The sequence below is a fragment of the Perognathus longimembris genome, chromosome 6, assembly GCF_023159225.1.
Source record: "Perognathus longimembris pacificus isolate PPM17 chromosome 6, ASM2315922v1, whole genome shotgun sequence".
Taxonomy (NCBI): domain Eukaryota; kingdom Metazoa; phylum Chordata; class Mammalia; order Rodentia; family Heteromyidae; genus Perognathus; species Perognathus longimembris.
In genome coordinates this window covers 60481039-60501987 of record NC_063166.1, presented here as the reverse complement: position 1 = coordinate 60501987, position 20949 = coordinate 60481039, and the positions used below count along the sequence as shown (strand labels likewise).

At 38.2% G+C, this 20949-nt stretch overlaps 1 protein-coding gene across 4 annotated transcripts in view; it reads left to right on the top strand.

Annotated features, from left to right (window-relative positions):
- The window catches only part of Plcb4 (phospholipase C beta 4), a 351489-nt gene that overhangs the window by 20437 nt on the left and 310103 nt on the right, over positions 1 to 20949 (top strand). For 3 of the 4 annotated variants that reach the window (XM_048348807.1, XM_048348811.1, XM_048348806.1), the window contains exon 2: positions 2752 to 2801. The gene's annotated coding sequence lies outside the window, so the exon portion shown is untranslated. Of the gene's footprint in view, positions 1 to 2631; positions 2802 to 20949 lie in introns of those variants that run through there. The other variant, XM_048348808.1, reaches the window with a different exon arrangement.

Below are 20949 nucleotides of genomic sequence, written 5' to 3'. Positions count from 1 at the left end.
GGGCAGTGTCTTTCTTATGTGGGGTCAAATGTAAGGGGAAATATAAATGCTTTGGCCTATTTTTTAGGGTATACTTTAAGCAAGGTAAGCATTCTAAAGATTCTAAAGGAGTCCTAATTTGTTAGAAAGCTTGGAGATTTGAGTTAGAGATTTGAATATAGTTTTCCTTTGCTGCTAGTTACTGTGTATGTGTAGGTGTGTATTAAAAATTCATTTTTCCTCTTCTTTCCTCTGTTAAGCCTGTCTTTTAAAATAACTGGCCTTTGGAAAAAAGAAGGAAAACATTGAAAAATAACTTTCTAGAGGAAAATAATGCTACTACCATGCTGACAATCCTATTTTCCTTTAGTATTATGGCAAAGTATTGAGATGAGTTCATCAGAAAAAGAATATATTTATCTTTCTAAGGAGAATTCAGCCATTATTTGGAAAAACATATTGATATCCTTATGTATACTCATTCTTTATCAATCCCAGCACTGGTTGCTCATGCCTATAATCCTAGCCATTCAGGAGGCTGAGATCCAAAATCAAGGTTCAGAGTTAACCAGGGTGAAATAGCCCGTGAAACTCCTATCTGCAATTAACCAGCAAAAAGTTGGAAGTGGAGCAATGCCTTGAGTCACAGAGTGCCAGTGTTGAGCAGAAAAGCCAAGTGAGAGCCAAGCAAGGGCATAAGGCCTTTAATTCAAGCACCAGTACTGTCATCCCCCCCACCCCCACCCCATCATTCTTTTTCTTTAAACTCAGCATATGGAATTTTTTTTTTGAGTAATCAGCAACTAATAGAAATGGGGAAATGACAGTATGCCTTATTACCTAATAATAACTGATCCAAGTTAATGACGTATTTTATTGTTTCTCAAATGAGTATTTGATAGTTGCTATAACAGAAATGAAGCTTTGCCCAAAAGTCAGAATGGATATGGAATTTCTGGACAGGTCAACCTGAAGTGGCAGAACAGAGAAGCTCATGTTCAGGCTGAAACATTGCAGTCAGCTTTTCCATCTATGCAGATACCTCATAGACAGTGCACATATTGTGTTAAAATAATTACCGAATGTTTCGGGGGTGGTAAGTCTATTTCCTCTCCGTGAGCATTGATGAAGTTGCTAAATTAATGTCTTTGGAATCATAACAGTTTATGTCACTAAAGATGTTGGCTGGATAAATATTTTCACCAAGATTTTCATCAACTTTAAAGAGGTATTATTTATTCAATGGAAAGTGTGAGGAATCTGTTACAATCTGTGCTCTTCTCTCTCTCTCTCTCTCTCTCTCTCTCTCTCTCTCTCTCTCTCTCTGCAGTGAATTTCTTTCCTAGTTTGGTTTGAATGAGTTTACTATTTCATAGTGTTTCATCTGATCTGATATGTTGTATACACAGATGTCATAGGTTTTATTTATATGCCCACTAAGGGACTGGAGTCTTGGTACTACATATGTTTTCTGAATGTGTATATACAATTATAAATGGGGAAGAGGTGCTCTGGGTATGTATGTGTGTAAAGAGAGAAGGAGAGAGAAGGGGGGAGGGTCCTATTGACCTAATTCATTCAGGGGCACATCCCAATGACCTAATTTCTTCCACTAGGTCCTACCTGTTAAAGACCCTATGACCTTTCAATAGTATCACTGGCCTGAGATCAAACCTTTAACAAGCATGTGGATCTGGGCTGGGAATATGGCCTAGTGGCAAGAAAGCTTGCCTCCTACACATGAAGCTCTCGGTTTGATTCCCCAGCACCACATATATGGAAAACAGCCAGAAGGGGCGCTGTGGCTCAGGTGGCAGAGTGCTCAGGCCCTGAGTCCAAGGCCCAGGACTGGCCAAAAAAATAAAAAAATAATAAAATAAATAAAAAATAAACATGTGGATCTTTGGGATCCATTTAAGATCCAACTTTAATATGAGTTCTTTGATTTCTGAGAGAAACTGGAGCCATAGACTCAAGTTAATTTTACAATTTCTAGGTCATGCTTTTGCAAGGTAGATTTAAGCACAAAACCAAAATGAAATGCCATGGATAAGTGTGACCTTTGTTGTCCTTTCTAGCTGTAAGGGTCACTAGAGAGAATTACCAACTGGCCGTATAGAACAGTGTCTTGTTTGTAATCCGGAGAAAGAGCAATTGTACCTGAGGTTGAAAGGGAAAATGACTCTATGTATGCTTTTGAGGCTATATGTTAAAGGTTCTTGTGATGTTTGCTCAGCTAATATTTGTGTGAAGTTTGTAAATAGTGTTTTAATAAGAGCCAAAATGAAGAACCAGCCTGGTACAGCAAAAAAGTGAGCAATATCCTGATTTAGATATCTGGTCTACCTTTTACTGAAAGTATGACCTAAGGCCATCTCCTTAGCTACCTCTGACCTTGTCCTTTGGAAAGGGAAGACACTAGTGACTTAGCTGGGGAGTTTTTAACGAAACAATGTGAAGTTCCTATCCCATTGTCTTGTTTATAATCACTAATGACATCTTAAGTGTTGAAAGAGAAAGTGTAAAGGAGAAAGAAGTTCTCTTCTTTCTGTAGACATTTTGCAATGTTAAAAATGTCACTCTGCCTGTCTCACTTTATCCTACTCATTATTAAATTTCCAGAAATCAGGCTCACAGACTGTTGTTTTGACAATTTCATACTTTTTGTCAAATTATCTTGGAAATGTAATCAGTAGGTTGCTTTGCACATTGACTTATTTCACAATAGCTTGCCATATTAAGAGAAATGACTGGAATTTTACCTTTCCTTAGATGGTGTGTTCCTGAGGACTTACACAGCAGCATAGAAGCATTTGAGTCAGGTCAGCCCTTACACCCTCAAAACTGGGTACCTTTTGTGTTGCTTTTGTTTTCTCATGCTGTTTCATTTCTGATATTTAATCTAGCCTTCTAGGCTTCTAAATGTTTACTTTTCTCTGTGGAGACAGACAGGTTTTGAAGATGATCTTCAATGAGAAGCTTTTTCACTTGTTTGAACATGGAACAGTATTGCTCCTTTTCTTTTCATCATTATTCTCTTGAATCCTTCCTATGTGGTAGTGTGGTAGTCCACAAGGGGCTGCAGTTCATCTTGGCAGGTTGACAGAGTCTGCTGTTTTTGAGGTTTTCTAATGACTGTTCCTCCTTTAGCTGCTTGACCTTTAGGTAAGCTGTGCTCTTCTGGTGAGTGGGAACTGTGGACAGAAGTCAGAGATGATGACGTGACTGTGTTGTTAGATGCTTTCAGAGAGCCCTGCACCTGGGCTGAGACAGGAGTGACTTCTCTTCTGAGAACTCAGAAAGTGAAAAGATGAATTATACCTCATGTGTTTTAGACCATTTTTGGCAGTGAATTATACGAAAAGCACTTAAATTCACAGAAATACATTAGACTTAACATGAAAGGTAGCTTAAGAAGCATTCAGTGCCAGCACCAGAAGCTCACACATGTAATCCTTGCTACTCAGGAATCTGAGATCTGAGGATCATGGTTTGAAGCCAGTATAGGCAACAAAATCCATGTCACTCTCATCTTTAATTAACTACTAGAAAACTGAAAGTAACACTGTGGCTCTGCATGGGTGAGTGCTAGCCTTGAAGGAAAATGCTCAGAGACAGCACCCAGACCCTGAGTTCAAGCCCCAGAGCCCACAAACAATAACAACAAACAAAAATTGGAACAGAGACAGCATTTCAGTAATGCCATTGTAAAACCAGAATCTATTTTCTTTTTTTCCCCTTCTTCTCTAGGCTTTGTCTTCATTCATGGTCATGTGATGGCCTTGAAACCTCCCACAGAAGACCATGGGGAATGTGTTCATATTATGAGACTAAGCTTTCCCAGCTTATCACATGATGCCTGCAGGTGAAATGCTGGCTGTAGGACAAACCATTTTAGCTTAGGATGTTTCCTCTCAGAAGAAAATCAACATTACAAATAGAGAAAGCAGTCATGACATTATACCTGGGAATTTTAATTTCTGTCAATTCTTAGTCTTGTGATTTGGTGAATCTTGGTTGCTACTTCATTATTTGACAAGTATTTGTTAAAGATATAATACTCATGATGTAGCATCCTCAACTTAACAAAACGACCTTTAATGTGGGTTTATGGATGAAAAATATCTAAGGATGGGTGTAAACTAGCAAAAGTTTCTCAGCTCATATTGTAAATTGCTGGATGAAGGATTTTCACATTGAAAACAACTGAATTTTGTTTAATTGCCCTGTCATGTAACTTGTTGAGAATTATTATCCACACACTCCCTTCTCTGACCAATGATCCTTTCCACAATAAATTTCCAAGGCTGCCTCTTAAGGCCGAGTTTCTCTGATTTTCCTACAATACCCTTCTTTTCTAGTTTATCTGTTGAGTTAGACAAATTATCTTTGTAAATCTTGGCATTATGTATTGGAAAGGAAACATTGTTTTTTGGCTAGGAATCTTGAAAAAAAAACAGAAAATGATTAATGTTTCCCTTCAATCTCTTCTCCTTTTTTTCTTTCTCTTTCTCTCTGGTGCTGGCTGGGGCTTAAACTCCTGATCCAGGTGCAATTCTTTTGGGCTTTTTTTTTTCCTCTCACTTAAGGTTAAAACTCTACCACTTGAGAAACAGTCTACCTCTTACTTTTTGGATGACCAAAGAGTCTCACAGACTATCCATTTTCTACTGACCTTGATCCATAGGCTTTAGATCTCAGCATCCTGAGTAGCTAGAATTACAGGTGTGAGCTACTGGCACGAGGCTTTCTCTTTGTCTGTCTGATTGCCTGTCTGTCTGTCTCGCTCAATCATCTTACCTCATGTTAGGTCTTCAGAAGGAACCTAAGTTTGTTCTTCCATAGGGTTCATCTTTGAAAGAGGCCTTGGCACAGCTATACCCATGTTCATTACTCAAACCATGACATAAGTGCAGCTTTTTATTCTATGTTTATGGTCAAGTTTTTGGCAGTGGTACTTGCAGAACCAGTAAGTAACATTTTGAGGCCTGGAGAATGGTTTTATGTGTGGTGTGAGACTTTTCCTGATTATTGTGCAAGCTGATCTCTCTCCTCATATGACTCCTAATCGTCTCTTGTACATTTTAGCCAACATTGATGGTGTAATCTGTGGAGTGCCTGTCTTTTGGCTGTTTCCCAGCGACAAACCACTTAGCTAGCCTAAGCAGGTTGCAGATTCAATAACTTATGTCTGGGATTCCAACACTTGTACCAGTAAAAGATCTTTTCATTTTTGATTTATTTTCAGATCTCTTGTTTACAAAGGTTTTTCTTAGTGAAATAGATCACATTGTTAGTAATTATAAATCATCTGTGCTGCCTATTATGTTAATCAAAGGCATATTTAACTACCAACAGTTTCTCCCAAGTATATGATGATCAATGTTCCTCCATTATCACTTAATTCAGAACAATGATATATTTTTTTTTTTTTGCCAGTTTTGGGCTTGGACTCAGGGCCTGAGCACTGCCCCTGGCTTCTTTTTGCTCAAGGTTAGCACTTTGCCACTTGAGCCACAGCATCACTTCTGACCATTTTCTATATATGTGGTGCTGGGGAATCGAACGCAGGGCTTCATGTATACGAAGCAAGCACTCTTGCCACTAGGCCATATTCCCAGCCCCAGAACATAGATTCTTAAAACAACAAGAAGAAAGAAACATGTAATGTATGTGATATTCTTCTTTTGGAATAAACCTTCAGGGCTATTGTTATTACGGTGTTTATAAAACCATAATGCCATGCTGTTAGGTTCCTATAAGTTGATATTTGATTTTTAACATTTTTGTTTGGAATAAGTTTTAAGCTTTTTCCCACATTTTTGCTGGGGAATCTTCAATAACAGAAATGTGATATTTATGAGATATATATTTTTGTATATTTTTCACTCAGTGTTCATTAGATGACCATTGAAGTCTCTTGCTATACAAAAATTTAAAATATACATTAAAGTAAAGTAGATATTGCAAGGAACTTTTATGTACCAATCATGAAACCACAATAAACTCTTGGCTATTGCTTTTCCTTGTTAGTGACCCTGACTGGATAGCATGAAAAAAGATCCTCGATATACCATATTATTTCTTTTTTTATTTTTGCTGTTGTTTTGTTTTGAACCTAAGTGCTACAAGTGGTTTTATTAAAGTTGTTTTACTGTGCTGTGGATTATGATTTGGCTCAATGTAGGCTCCATGACTTGTGACTTGTGTTTCTGTGTTAATCATCCATTTTGTTAACAGAGATTACCTGCAACTGTAATTTCCAAAAACAGATTATTTCTTTAATTGTATTGTATTGTAGATGAGTAGTCAAAGCAATGCAGGTGGGCATCTGAACTGACTAAAAGACTGGGAGGATAGGTCTCAGAGGCAGGCTTACTTTTTGTGTTGTTTTGAAGGGAAGACTTTCTGGACCTCAGTGGGACCAAGAAAGCTGGAACTCAAATTTGGCTCTATGCAGACATGAGCATGGTTTCAGGACTTAGGCTTTCAGTAATCTATGATGGAATTTCTTACTTAAAGTTTAAAAAAGATCTTTATAATACTCTGAAAAGAAGGAGACAACTGAAGTAGGCACAGCTCATGTATTGCTGTCACCAGAAGATGGGTAAGGATTCCTTTAGTTTCCTAGTTTTCCACACAAACCTGTGGAATCTAGAGATTTACTCCTGAAAGGTATTTCAACATATCTCAGAAAAAAAGGAGAGTCACTAGGTGAGATCTTCTGCGAAGGATTTGTTCTAGCGTGACGGGGTTAAAGTAGGGAGACATAGAAAAAGAGAAATATTTCCTGCTCTCCATGCAGAAAATAACTCTTGTTTAGCTTTAGTTTAAAGACACTTGTTTAAATACTCTTGTTTATCTTTAATACTTTCAGAGTTGTCATATATATCTAGCAATTCCTGATCCTTAGATGATGGTTTTGGGCGAATAAGATGGGTGAGGAAGCCAGACCCTGGTGGCTCGTGCCTGTGATCCTAGCTACTCAGGAGGCTGAGATCTGAGGATCATGATTCAAAGCTAGCCTGGATAGGAAAGTCCATGAGACTTTTTATCTCCAATAAACCACTCAGAAAAGGCCAGAAGTGATGCTGAGGCTCAAGTGGTAGAGTGCTAACCTTAAGCACAAAGAGACTTAGGGACAGCATCTGTGCCCCTAGTTCAAGCCTTAGGGCTGGCAATAAATAAATAAATAAATAAATAAATAAATAAATAGAGTGAAGCTCACCCAAAACACTGAGATAGCCTTTGGATTTCCTTTTGCCAGATATGACCTTTCGTTCTTTCTGTCATTCTTTAAGAGTTCCCATAGTTCTACCATTTCAAAAGATGAGACAGATTTTCTTTTAAAGTGGAGACAGATTTACTAGCCCTAGTTCTATCTTGTAATCTTGCAACTTAATATTCTCTGCCTTTTCAGTTTACTTCCTTAAGTCAGCTTCCTGGTTCTAACCAGGAAGTCTAGACCTCTTGATGTTAGTTAAAAGTAATATAATTTTCCTGTGTCTTCATCTGTGTATCCTACCCATGTGTTTCCAGTCGTTGGGTTGTATGGAGGTAATTCATTTGGAATCTGTTCCCCTGGAATTAATGTATAGGGATTCTTTTCAAATAATTGGAATTCACTTGGGACAGAATCTCTGTCATGGTTTCTGAATCTACACAACATTATTCCCATTAGAAGTTAAACTACTTGACATGTTTAATCCAAGTATCAGGTTCAGGGTCAGAGGTAGAATTATAGTCTTGTGTACATTTTTCCAAAATGCATTTTACTTAGACTTGATTGGAAACAATTTATAGTAGTGGATAATTAACTTGTGTTACCCTAAACCACTACTTACTTTACATTTTTCGATCCAAAACATTTAGCAAAGGAATTCAGAAACCATAACCAAAGTTTGAACACTAAAAAAAACGGGGGGGGGGCAGGAGCTATTAGTTCTGATTCTGTGTGTGTGTGTGTGTGTATCTGTGTCTGTGTAATCTATCTAGTCCAGTTAGGCTTTTAGTTGTCATTTTTATTTTGTTTTATTTTGAAATAGAAAGTTTTAAAAACTAAATTTATATCTTTGCTCACTGATTTACATTATGGAATAAAACAAAATGTTAAAAAATAAGTTTTGGGGAGAGAAGTGAAGTGCTTTAGTTCTATTTCAACTTATTTTTATGCTTTCAAAATTTGATTTTATTTGATTGCTTTTCTAGAAACCAAATCATCTTTAAAATGTTTCATTTGCATAGCAATGAAGGAATATTTTAAGTTTAACTTAAAGATTACTATTTATTTAATATTGCAAATAAATCCAAAACATAATAAAATTATTGCAGATCTTAAATTTGACCTTTGTTACCAGTTACTTTGTTACTTTGTTGCTAGTGAAAGTCTTTTATTTTTGTCCTCCACAGGAAAAGATGATTTTTTAAAATTATATGGAATTCTGAGATGTGATCTTTCTTAAAAAGATAGGTTGTGTAATATTAAAAATATTCTGATTATTAATTGAGCATTTTTTATTTCCAATCATGTACCATTTTGAGTTGATTTAGGATTTCTACATTTAATATTTCAGTTTGTCCATATTTGAAACAACTAGCCATTTGGAAAGAAGAGTCCATGTGCTCTGTTCCCATTCATGTGATGCATAATAAAGGAATATTTCCAAATGCATATATATTTTTTATTGGAATGGATTTATTTCAACTCATCTTGATGAAATATATTCCTCCCTTTTCTGTCCGTGACATTTTTCTAGGAAGCCCAGGGTTTGGAAATTTACAATGATCTGTGGCCAGAAAAAAGTTGTGATTGATACCTTTTGTTTATTTCTGTAGTATTTTCTTTGTAAGCCTGAGTTGTGATTTATTGATTCTTTATTGACTAAAATAAGAAGTTTTTGGACATTGACAGGGATATTGAACTCCTCAGTGATCTCCATAGTGGTAAGCGTTTTCTGAATTTCATGAACTAGGTTTAGTTAGCTCCCAACTTGCTTTTGTTTTCCACTGATACTTTGTATTCTTCAATGAGTCTGACATCCACCTGCTCTGTCTTCCTGAAAGGTATATTTGTAGATTTGATTCTGATGAATACATGTGTCTAGGGAATTACCTAGGCATGCTGGGAAAGCCCCAGGTACTAGACACGTAGTGTGTTTGTTGGGGCTATCACTCCAAATGGCGGCATTTCTTCATTCAGATTTTTGGGGTATCTAAAATCATAGTGATTTTTCTTGGCATTACAACAGCATCCTGTAGTGTTGCCCTCTAGTTTTCGCTTTGTTTGCTAAGATTTTAGTTTTATTCTGGATAGAAAAGTATAAGCATTCCTTCCTATTTTGACCTTATTATTTTATTTGTTTAATTAAAACAATTTTTTTTGTACCAGTACCAAGTTTTGAATTCTGGTCTGGGGGTCGTCCCTTAGCATTTTTTGTCAAGGCTGGTGTTTCACCACTTCTGCCATAGCTCCACTTTTTTGCTTTTTGGTAGGTAATTGGAGATACGAGTCTCATAGACTTCCCTGCATAGGCTGTATTGGAAACTACATCCTCGGATCTCAGCCTCCAAAGTAGCTAGGATTACAGGTGTGAGCAACCGGTCCCTGGCTATCCTCCCTTATTTAATTATAATCATAGATGGGTGATGCTGATGAGGTCTTACCTCATTGCTCTCCTGTTCTCATAGTTTTCTCTAGTTTTCAGTGGCTTGTGAAAAATCAAAGACATCACCATCCTTGGAATGGCTCAGTTCTGCTTTCAGACAACTCCCAAAGTAGTTACCTACATATTACTTGTAAGCCACTCACTTATTTACACCTAAATTATGGCAACCAGCAAGTCATTAGAAATCGCATGTGAAGGCACATATGTTCTAATTTCCGAAGTAGAAATAGAGGAGTGCAGCTGAGGTGAATATTTTTGCCTATTTAGATCAAATGAACCACAAGTGTAAAGTGAGCACTTAAATTTAAACAAAGCAAAGAGGGCATTTCAAGTGTGTACTTGTAGAGACACCAGATAGAGAGTGTTACTAATTTGCTTCAAAATTGGACTTCAAAAATATGTTACATGCAGATTGCTTACAATGAAGTGGCTACAAAATTATGAAGTAAATATTTACTTCCCCCAACAAAAATCTTTAAATTTTGGCTTCTGAGATAACACACAGAAAAATGAGAATTAATCACAGACAATGAGGATAGTTTCTGAAAAAATGATTATCACAAAAGACGTAGTGAAAACACAGGAAATATGTTAAGTAAAAAAAGAGACTTTCAGGAAATCCAAATTTTTTGGTGGTTGGTCTTTATTAGAAATAAAGAACTATGTGTCTATGAGACAATGAAACACTTTGATCAAAGTTTTTATAAGAGGTCTCGAGATTAGTCAGCTTTAGTTAGTAAGAGGAAAGGTTTGTTTTCTCCAAGTATGGACATTTTAGTCTCTGGTAGATTGGTCTCACTCACTGCCTTTTGGGTCTGTGGTAAGGCAGTAAGTACATCATGGGGGTAATTATATGGCAGAGCAAGGTGGTAAAGGAAGTTACTTATATCATGATATCCAGGAGAGGGGGTGTGGAGAGGAGAAGAGAGGCAGAGAAAGAGAGAGGGAAAGGAGAGAGAGAAACACAGAGTTTCCAGTATCACCTTCAAAGTGACTCGTCAAATCTTCCACCAGGCTCTACCTCTTAAAAGTTCCACAACCTCTTAGTTTTCTCAGTCTCCCCATAACACCAGAAGCTGGGAACCAAGCCTCTAACACGTGAGCCTCTAAGGGACACTTATCTCAACCATGGAAGACTCTTAATTTCTGTAGCTCACAGAGCCTGGAAGCATATGGACTGCTTTATGAATCCCAGAGGCCTTGCTAGTACCAAAGATTGCTTACTAAATAAATAAATAAATAAATAACATCTCCAGTTAGTATGTATATGACAGTTTCATAGTCTTCAACTATAGTTACTGAACTAAGAGGTGCTTTTGACTATAATGTATTTTCTCCATCAACAGGGATTAAAGTGTGTCTATTGTAAATGGTTAATTCTTTCTGACCTTAAAACAAGATCCCAGAATTATTGAAGAAAATGATCCAGTAAGGTGAGAATTATTACTTTAGAACTTAAGAAAGAAACCTGAGTCAGGTTGGATTAAACCAAGGGTATGGCCACAGTGTTCTTTTTATTTATTTATTTATTTTTTGGCCAGTCCTGGGGCTTGAACTCAGGGCCTGAGCACTGTCCCTGGCTTCTTTTTTGCTCAAGGCTAGCACTCTGCCACTTGAGCCACAGCGCCACTTCTGGCCTTTTCTATATATGTGGTGCTGAGGAATTGAACCCAGGGCTTCATGTATACGAGGCGAGCACTTTACCACTAGGCCACATTCCCAGCCCGGCCACAGTGTTCTTTAAAATAATAAACATTCACATATCATTTCTGTGGATATTTGTGACTCTAGGAAAACAAAGTGCCAGGGTACTCCTTTGTCCTCTCACATGCATCAAAAACACAGACAACTTCTAATATTAGATGTGTGAGGCTTTCTACCCATCATCCTGAATGCAACCAGCTCTGCAGACCACACCAACTACGTGTCCTTTAATCCAGCATGGTTCTGCCACTATCTTCTACTATTGACAATCCTTGAGACTGTCCTTTTCCCCATTTCAGATGCGAGTTACAAATCGTAAGTTGTTTTACCCGTGCTTCTGGCCCACTGACTATAAATTGGGGCTATCCCAAGTTTTTCCTTCCCTTCAATTCATTTGCTTGAGCAGGTCACAGAATTCAGGGAGACATTTTCTTAAGTTCACTTGTTTGTTATAAGGGATCCTGGTAAGGATACAGATGAAAGGTGGGTAGGACATAATTGAGGAAGGAGTGGATAGCTTTTGTGCCTTCTTTGGGAATGCCACCCTCTTGGAACCTCCAAATAAGTGTTCAGTTGTCTGGAAGGCTTCCCAACCCTGTCTTCCTGGATTTGTTTTTTCCTGGTCCTGGGTTTTCAACTCTGAGGCTGGGTGCTATCCTTCAGACTCTTTATGCTCAAGTCTAGCACTCTACCACATGAGCCACAGCACTGCTTCCCGCTTTCCCTGAGTAGTTTATTGCAGATAAGAATTTCCTGGACTTTCCTGCCCAGGCTGGCTTGGAAACATGATCCTCAGATTTCATCCTCCAAAGTAGCTACAGTTACAGATCTGGGCCACTGGTGCCTGGCTTCTTCCTGGATTTTTATGGAGATATTTCTCTTAAAGGTTAGATTGTTAATAGATGAGGGCAGGGGGGCTGGGGATATAGCCTAGTGGCAAGAGTGCCTGCCTCGGATACACGAGGCCCTAGGTTCAATTCCCCAGCACCACATATACAGAAAACGGCCAGAAGCGGCGCTATGGCTCAAGTGGCAGAGTGCTAGCCTTGAGCACAAAGAAGCCAGGGACAGTGCACAGGCCCTGAGTCCAAGCCCAGGACTGGCCAAAAAAAAAAAAAAAAAATAGATGAGGGCAGGAAACCCAGCAAGTATGTTGATTCGGTTTCTTCTTGACCTCTCTGTATGCTGCATTCCTTCCTCCTGGGCATGGGAGAGGATCCTGCTAGGGACAACAGTGGGTCAGTGAATTGTTTTATGACCAGCTCAAAGACAGAAAAGGCAAGGCAAGATTAGAGTTTCTATGATCTGTCTTGGGGAAGAGAAATTCTGAGTTTCTGAGTCCTATGTTAGGAAGGGAGTTATGAGTCAGGAGCCATATGTCATTTATCACAGAGTACATTCTGGTTTGCAAACATGGATTCTTACGTAAGCAGACATACAGATATGCAACTCAGAAGACACTGCTACATCACAAAAATCTCATTTACTCATGAATTATTAGTTCAGTCTATAGCCATATTGAATGCTATGCCTCCTAGTGTGAGCTATTCCAGTTTATAAACTTGTATTCTTTTCCTCTAGGTTCCAAAAGAGTGGTCTTAACTTCCTTCCTTCTGGCCTTTGGTATAGTTGAGCTAAAAGGTATGTTATTTCTCCCACCAGGCCTCTTTGGAGGTATTAATGTATCATGTTCCTCCATTCCTAATGCATTTATTCCTTTCTGTTCCTTCAGCTACCATCCCTCCTTCTCTCCACCAATAATGAAGCTTAATCACCTTTGGAAAGACCCTAGAAATGGCCTCTTGGGTGGTCTACACTGCAGGCAATTGTATGAGGCTAGCAAAGGTCTTCTCTTGGCCCATTCTCCTTCAGACAGTGTGAGGACTGTTGTTACCGCCAGCCAATATAATTTTGTCAGTCCGTGTCCCCACTTTGCCATCCACACCAAGACCTTAGGAATTCTGACATGAAGCTTAGAAGTAGTCTTGTAGATTTTTGCTTAGGCATCATCCCTACTTACATCACTTGGCAGATTGACATCTGAACTTGAGCCAGCCTCAAGACTGAACTCTGCACACTGTATTTCATTTTAGCTATTACAGATAATAATACTCAAGTAGAGTTTGCTTCTTTCTCATTTGTTTTCATTTCCTCATACACCCAGTGAACCAAATGCCTGGGGGTTGGATCCCTCTCTCAATTTTATTGATCACTTGTACCTGCAGTAACCCATCTCAGCACAGCTATTGGTCTGTACCATGTAACATGAGTGGCCATGTACTACCCAGAAATCCAAGGTTTCTCTTTCTTGCCTTTTTACCTCCTTTTTTTCCCCCCTCAGTAAATTCTGGGAACCAGGGCCACTCTGGCAAATCTTATTCTCTGACATGAAATATATGTGTGAGGATAATAAAGCATTGAGATTGAGTCACAGGGAGCTATGGAAGACACCCTTCCAAATTGTTCCTATTTTTAACATGCTGGATTGGCTAGATGCACCACACTTCACTATGAAAGCCAGTAGCCATATCTGGTCATTTAAATTTAAGAATTTCCCAGCGAATGGGACTGGTGGGAATGTGTAGCTAAGAATACTTACATGGGATGCTGGGTTTGAAAAACAATTCTGGTGCTTGTGCGAATCCAGCATTGTTTGCAGCTGTGTGAGTGAGCATGTCTGAGTTCTCTTCAGGTCCCAAACAGACCCAGAAATTGTTTTTCCTGATTTCTACCACCTTCTGGGAGCACTGATGGTACTTTACCTTTGCCAAATTGGCATGGTAGAGTAATGGCCCAGGAAGGAAGATGGTAGTTTAGAATTCTGTCTCTTACTGACACAGGAAGGAGGACAGTGGCTCTAATCAGTAACAGTGGTGGGTGCAGTAGATGACATAATAGTTGTTAAGCACAGAAGAGAAATTCTAAGGAAAGCAGGTTTTCTATGTGGGTAGATACCCAACTTGCTTCTCTTATGTTTTTAAAAATTCCATTTCACAGTACTGGTATTTGAACTTGGTGCCTAATGTCAGGGTTCTAATGGCCACTTGAACTCTGCCTCTGGCCCAGGTTTTTGCTGGTTATTATTATTTTTTTTTTGTGTGCCAGTCCTGGGGCTTGGACTCAGGGCCTGAGCACTGTCCCTGGCTTTTTTTTGCTCAAGGCTAGCACTCTGCCACTTGAGCCACAGCACCAGTTCTGGCCTTTTTCTATATATGTGGTTCTGAGGAATTGAATCCAGGGCTTCATGTGTACGAGGCAAGCACTTTTGCCACTAGGCCATATTCCCAGCCCCTTGCTGGTTATTTTGAGATGTAGTATTGTGGACTTTTCTGATTAGGCTGGTTTCAAACCATGATCCTCTCATCTCGTCTTCTGAGTAGTTAGGGTTACAGGTGTGAGCCACTGAAGCTTATCTTAGTTTCTATCCTAACATATATCCCCTTCCACATAATAGTAAGAGGACCATTTTAAAACACACTAAGTGGACCCATATATCGCTGATCTCTTAAATCAATTACAACATAAGTAAGATATCCTGACCTTTTTAATGAAAGAATACTTGTACCAAAAACTTTCAACAACTCACTTCAGTTTAGTGGCTGAACATCTCTTTGCTTTTTGTACAGTCATGTTGATAATTGTGTTTCTGACACTCAGAATCCAATCAAAACTGTTGTCTGTGAATGACAGCCTTTCTGATTCCTGCCAGTGAGGTTGATGTGCCTGTTTTATTTGCTTTCCAGAACAAATAGTTTTGCATATTGTTTTATGTTATGTGTTGAGTTCTTGAGCATATTGTCTGCTCTTTCTGTGGGCTGGTTCCCTACTGTGGCATAGACAGCAGCTGTGCCGCTGTCTGTGTCATCTCTACAGTGCTGCAGTTTCTTCCATGGACTGCCATATGTGTGGACCATTGGGACTTCCTCATCCCAGGTGTGATTTTAACATGGGTAGATTTCCCAGACTTGTGGTGAAATCTCCCTTGGGCTGTTTTTTCATATGTCATGAACAGTATCAGGGACTTGCCTGGCAGTGGGACTGTCAACTCTGGGACAGATGCCAGCCAGCCATCATAACTGTATTCAACCTTCTGGAAAGAGTTCCTGCCACACACAGCTCAGCCACCCAACCAGGGGACTGGTAAGCAGCTGCTAGGTATATCTACGTGAGCCACAAAGGTTCATCTCACTAACATATTGTCACCAGAGCAATGTGCAAGCTTTCTAAAGCTTGTGCTCTTAGTGTCCTTCTGCCTTGGGTTGATGGAGAAAAATATGAGGCATCTATTAATGAACTAGCAGGAAACAGGATTGAGGGGACGGGAGACTTAGCTGTTGCTATGATGGAGGCCTCTTCACTAACTAGGAATGCTGCATATGTCAGAACAGAACTGTTTTCTTTTTTCTTCTGTGCTGAGAAATGAATTTAGGGCTTTGTCATGTTAGGCAAGCACTCTAGAACTGATTAGTAGTACCACTGCCCTTGTCATCTCTAAATAGAAAATATTTCATGGTCTGTTTATAGTATTTCCCAGTAACTGTGTAGTGGAAGGTGCATATAACAGAAGGCAGGGAGACAAATAAGCTATTTGTTTACACTGTTGCAGAAGCTGTTAATGCATTCATAGCCCTCATTCATTGGTTTTAACCTCATCCTTCTGGTCACTTATTGGGTAGCAATTTTCTTTTTTCAGGTGCCCATTATCTGAAGCTTTCTTCCTACATTAAATTTTTTTTTTTGTTGTTTTTTTAAAGTGCCAGTCCCGGGGCTTGAACTCAGGGCCTGAGCACTGTCCCTGGCTTCTTTTTTGCTCAAGGCTAGCCCTCTACCACTTGAGTTACAGCACTCCTTCTGGCTTTTTCTATATATGTGGTGCTGAGGAATTGAACCCAGGGCTTCATGTATGCAAGGCAAGCACTCTACCACTAGACCATATTCCCTTCCCTTCTTACATTGATTAGAAGCATGGTTTATACCCGATGGTGGTATATTATACATGTATTATACATAAAACCTTTGATGGTGTTATTAGAATAGAAAAGTCTTCCTAAGCTTAATGGTTGTATGTATGCCATAGAGGCAGACAATGAGAATAGAGGGAATTTATGATATGAAATCTGCTTGTATTACAGCAGTGAATGTATTTGCTGCTCATTCAAAAATTTCAACTATGGTGGGTTCAGGCTATTAGCTCTTTTTATTTTGGTATGTGTTGTAAATGGTTGCTTGACAAAGAGATGGAATTAGGGATTTATTGTTTTTGCTTTCAGTTTACCGTGTACAACGAATAGCCTTTTCCTCTCCTTAAATGTGGAAATAACAATTGTGTACCTGTGAGATTACTAATGAAGTTTTTATGCATGCTGATATAGTTGAAATGTTTTGGGTCATTGTGAGGGAAATTTCTTAGCACTAATAACTACTCTGTTAACAGTTTTATTTTGTTGACTTGGTATCTCTCCCTTTTGGTGTTGTTGTTGTTGTTAATTATGTCAGGGCATTTTATAAGGGTCATATAGCAGCTGGAAGAAAAAGAAAACATTTCAGTATCAGTGTTATATAACTTGAGATTGACAATTCAATAACTTGAATTGATAATTAAGTATCTCTTTCATCTTCTCTGTGGTTTAAAGGTGCTATTTGGCAAGATATTATGAACAAAGTAAATACTTTGCCTGAATCAGACATAGGACTGTCACATCTATGAAAATTATGAGAGTAATAAGGGTATTTAAGTTTAAGACTTATTCCTGCAGCATTGTACTAACCCATATTCATCTATGCCAATCCTATTATATTTTTATTGTAGTGCTGGGGATAGAACCCACTGAGACATCTCTACCTCACACTTCCACTCTTCTTAACATCTATTCTTTCATTGTACTGTTTAATTCTGTGGGACTGGTGATCTAAATCAAGGCTGCTTGCATTGATTTTCCTTTAGTAAGTATATCGGTATGCATTCTATGCCCCAGTATAGAGTATACTCAGAATTTTCAGTCTGAATTATAATAAATACTTCTCCAGACCACTTACTACTTCAAGTATTACCAAATATTGTGCATCAGTGATGACTGAACATTAGTATTGGTACATGGCTAAATTAATGAACAAAGCTTAGAGAATCTATTTTTAAACAAGTATATATGCTAATTCAGTATGTGATAAGGTTGGTATTTCAGTTTGTTAGGGAAGTGTTGAATTATTCATTAAAAGGTGTTGGAACACCTGCCTAGTCATCTGGAGAAAATAAAGCAGATTTCCTACCACACCATTCATATAAAAACAGTTCTGGAAATCAAATTTTCACCTACATAAAATATTAAATATTCACAAAATATAAGACAGATATTTTTATAATCTTGTGGTATAGAGGGAGAATATTTCTCATTAGAAACCATGAAGGAAAGGTTAAAAAGTGTAACTTCACATGATATTATAAATCCTTTTTATTTAAGAAAAACAAAACTAAACCCATTGGTATAATACAGAGTCACCGTAACTTATCTGAGAGATAGATACACAACATAGTAGGAAGGTATTTGAAAATTATATGATCAAGAAAGAGCTGGTATCCAGAAAATTCAAAGAGCTGTTGAAATAAGCTTTCGTGATCTTACCATTAATATGAGCAACTTAACAACAGAGTCATGGGGAAAACTTAAACAAATAATGAGTAAACTAATGCATATGGAGTCCTCAATGCATAAGAATATGGGAAAACCTGGCAGCAGTTAAAAATGCAAATGAAACCTACAGTGATAACTTCTTGCTGAGTTACTGGCATGACAGATAAAACCAAAGCAAGACTTTAAACTGGTAGTGGTATATGTAAGCAATAATGTATCATTTCTTCCCACACTATGATGGAGTTGTTTTTCCCACTATGTATTTAACTGATGGTTAGCTGTGTTAGATGATTTATTTGTAAGGTTTTTGGTGATAGTGAAAAAAGACATAAGATGGCTTATAGTAAGCTAATGCCTACAGAAGGGGCACACTATGGCATATTGGAGAATAATTAGAAATGATTAATCAAATGTATATTATATTTTTCTATTGGAAAATCTCAGATACACACAAATGTAGAAAAAACATTATAAAGAATTCTCATGCACATAGCCAGCTTCATCTATTAGCCAATACTGCCCAATCTCGTGCCTAAACTTCTGCATTGTTTTTACTTATGTGGAAAGATGATTGTGAGCATTTGTAAATAAAAAAGAAGAGATTATACAGGAGGGTTTATTTGTTCATTCAGCAATTATGCCTTATTGTTCCAGATGCTAAGGATTTATAAGTGTGTTTATAAAGTTAAAAATCAGTGTTGATGTTATATGCTAATAGAGAAAATCAGAACACAAAAAGAAATTGCAATTATGGAATATAAATACTAGAAATTATTTCAGAGAAAAATAGGAATAGGATGCATAGTTAGTTGTTCAGAAAGATGGCTGAGAAAATCTTCCTTGTGAAGATGCAGATGGTCTTTTCGTAAAGGTGGTCTTTTCCTTGTGAAGATAGAACTATGAGTTATTGCTGTGCACTGGTGGCTCACAGCTGTAATCTTAGCTACCCAGAAGACTGAGATCTGAGGGTTGTGGTTCAAAACCATCCAAGGCAGGAAAGTCTGTGAGACTATTTTATCTTCAATTAACTACCAGAAAACTGGAAGTAGAGCTGTGGCTTAAAGTGATAGAGTACTAGCCTTGAGCAAAAGAGCTCAGGGAGAGCATCCAGGCCCTGAGTTCAAGGACCACAACCAGCAAAAACAAAAACACAAAAAAAGGACACTGGGTCATTAGGGGAAGACTTTATCAAGTTATTGAGGGTAGGACCAACAGATACAAATGGCCCCAAGCAGAAGTGAGCCTATTCTATCTGAGGAAGACCAAGGAAGCAAGTATGACTGGCTCAAGCAAGCTGGAGAGCAAAGGGGATTGTGCAGATAACAGAGGGCAGATCATGGAGGATGTTTAAGGCCATCGTGAAGACTTTGAGTCCTACTCTGAACAAAATAGAGAGCTGTTGGAGGAATGTGAACCTAAAAACTGTATGTTGATTTACATTTGAGAAGATTCACTTTGATTACATCCAGAAGAGATAGTAGGAGGCCATGCCCAGATGAGAGAGAATCAAATAAGGTTATAGTGACAACATGGTATGGACTTGAACAAGAGTAGAAGGAATGGTGATGGTAGATGGGGTTAGAAACTCTCATTTGAAGGTAGAGTCTAGGGGATTTGCTCATAATTTTCCTATGGTGCCCAGGGTAGGGAAGTTGGGGAGGGGGTTCCAGGGTCTGAGCCTCTGCAAGTAGAGAATGGACTGTTTCCTAGAATGGTAAAGATGAGAAGAGTTTTGAATGAGCAGACTGAGGAAGTATTTTGGGATCTGTAAGACTTGAGATTCCCATTCAAGGGAAGAGCACTAGCATTTGGCTGTGTAGAGGAATCTGGAATTCAGTGATAAATCTGGGCTGAAGATATGTAAATATGGGTATTGTGGCTCAGGGTAAGGCTCCTTGAGACACAAATGGAGACTAGATTTTAAAGATACTTATTATTAGGGACATGGAGAATAGGAAGAATAAATATTATAGAGCAGGGATGAGAGAAAACTAATGACATAGGAATAAAGCAAGGTCTATAGTGGCTGACCCATATGTCTTTCAAGGAGGGGGGGAATAATAAGAGGCTTGTCAAACAAGATGAGAACTGAAACCTGAAGAACAGTATACCAAACACAAGTTAGAACAATTCCGTGCATCAGTTTGCATTTTTTGTTAGTGTGTGAATTGAGGAGCATGAAGAAGTTACAGCTGATGGTGGTGCTAATTACTATTATTTAATCCAAAAGGAAGACTGTCTTCTTATTTTGTTATCAGGAATGACAAATACATACCCTACCATTAACATTGAATGTAGAAGCCAAAAACAAACAAACACAAAAAGCCAAACTGATATTATTGAAAGACAACTTTTTCTATAACCTATGAGAGGATTTGATTTAATTATAAAACTGGCTGATGGACACACAGCTGTCCAAACCTGTGGCAAAAGCCCAGTGAGTGAGTAAAGTCAATTGTGGGAGAGAGAGAAACACAGGGACAGACAGTGAAAAAATAAATAAAAGCAGGAAGAGAAAGAGGCAGTGGGTGCGGGGGAAGGGGGAGAAGAAATATAGTTAAAATAGCTGTTTTAAAACAAAACAAAACAGCAACAACAAAAGTCCTGGGTTCCTAATAAGACTTTATTGAGTTTAATAAACCTAAGATTCTACCCCTGATGTCTCTCATTCCTCTCCACACCTCCCATACTCCCCCCAAAACCCTGCCCAACTAGCTGCATTGAACAAAGTTTTGTCCTGAATAGAGTTGAACATGTAAAATACAGATAAATAATTTCCCTGGTATTTCAACCAATAATATCACTGTCCCTATTCTGAATAAAATGTATATTCATATCTCTGGGTCTCTAGCCACTAAATGTCAATAAAATGGCACTGTAAGAGTATACCTGTAAATGTCTTCTCTGTTCAGTTGATTTTTACAAAGAAATTTTCATGCTTTTGGTCTTTGCTATGCAAAATATTAAAAAAA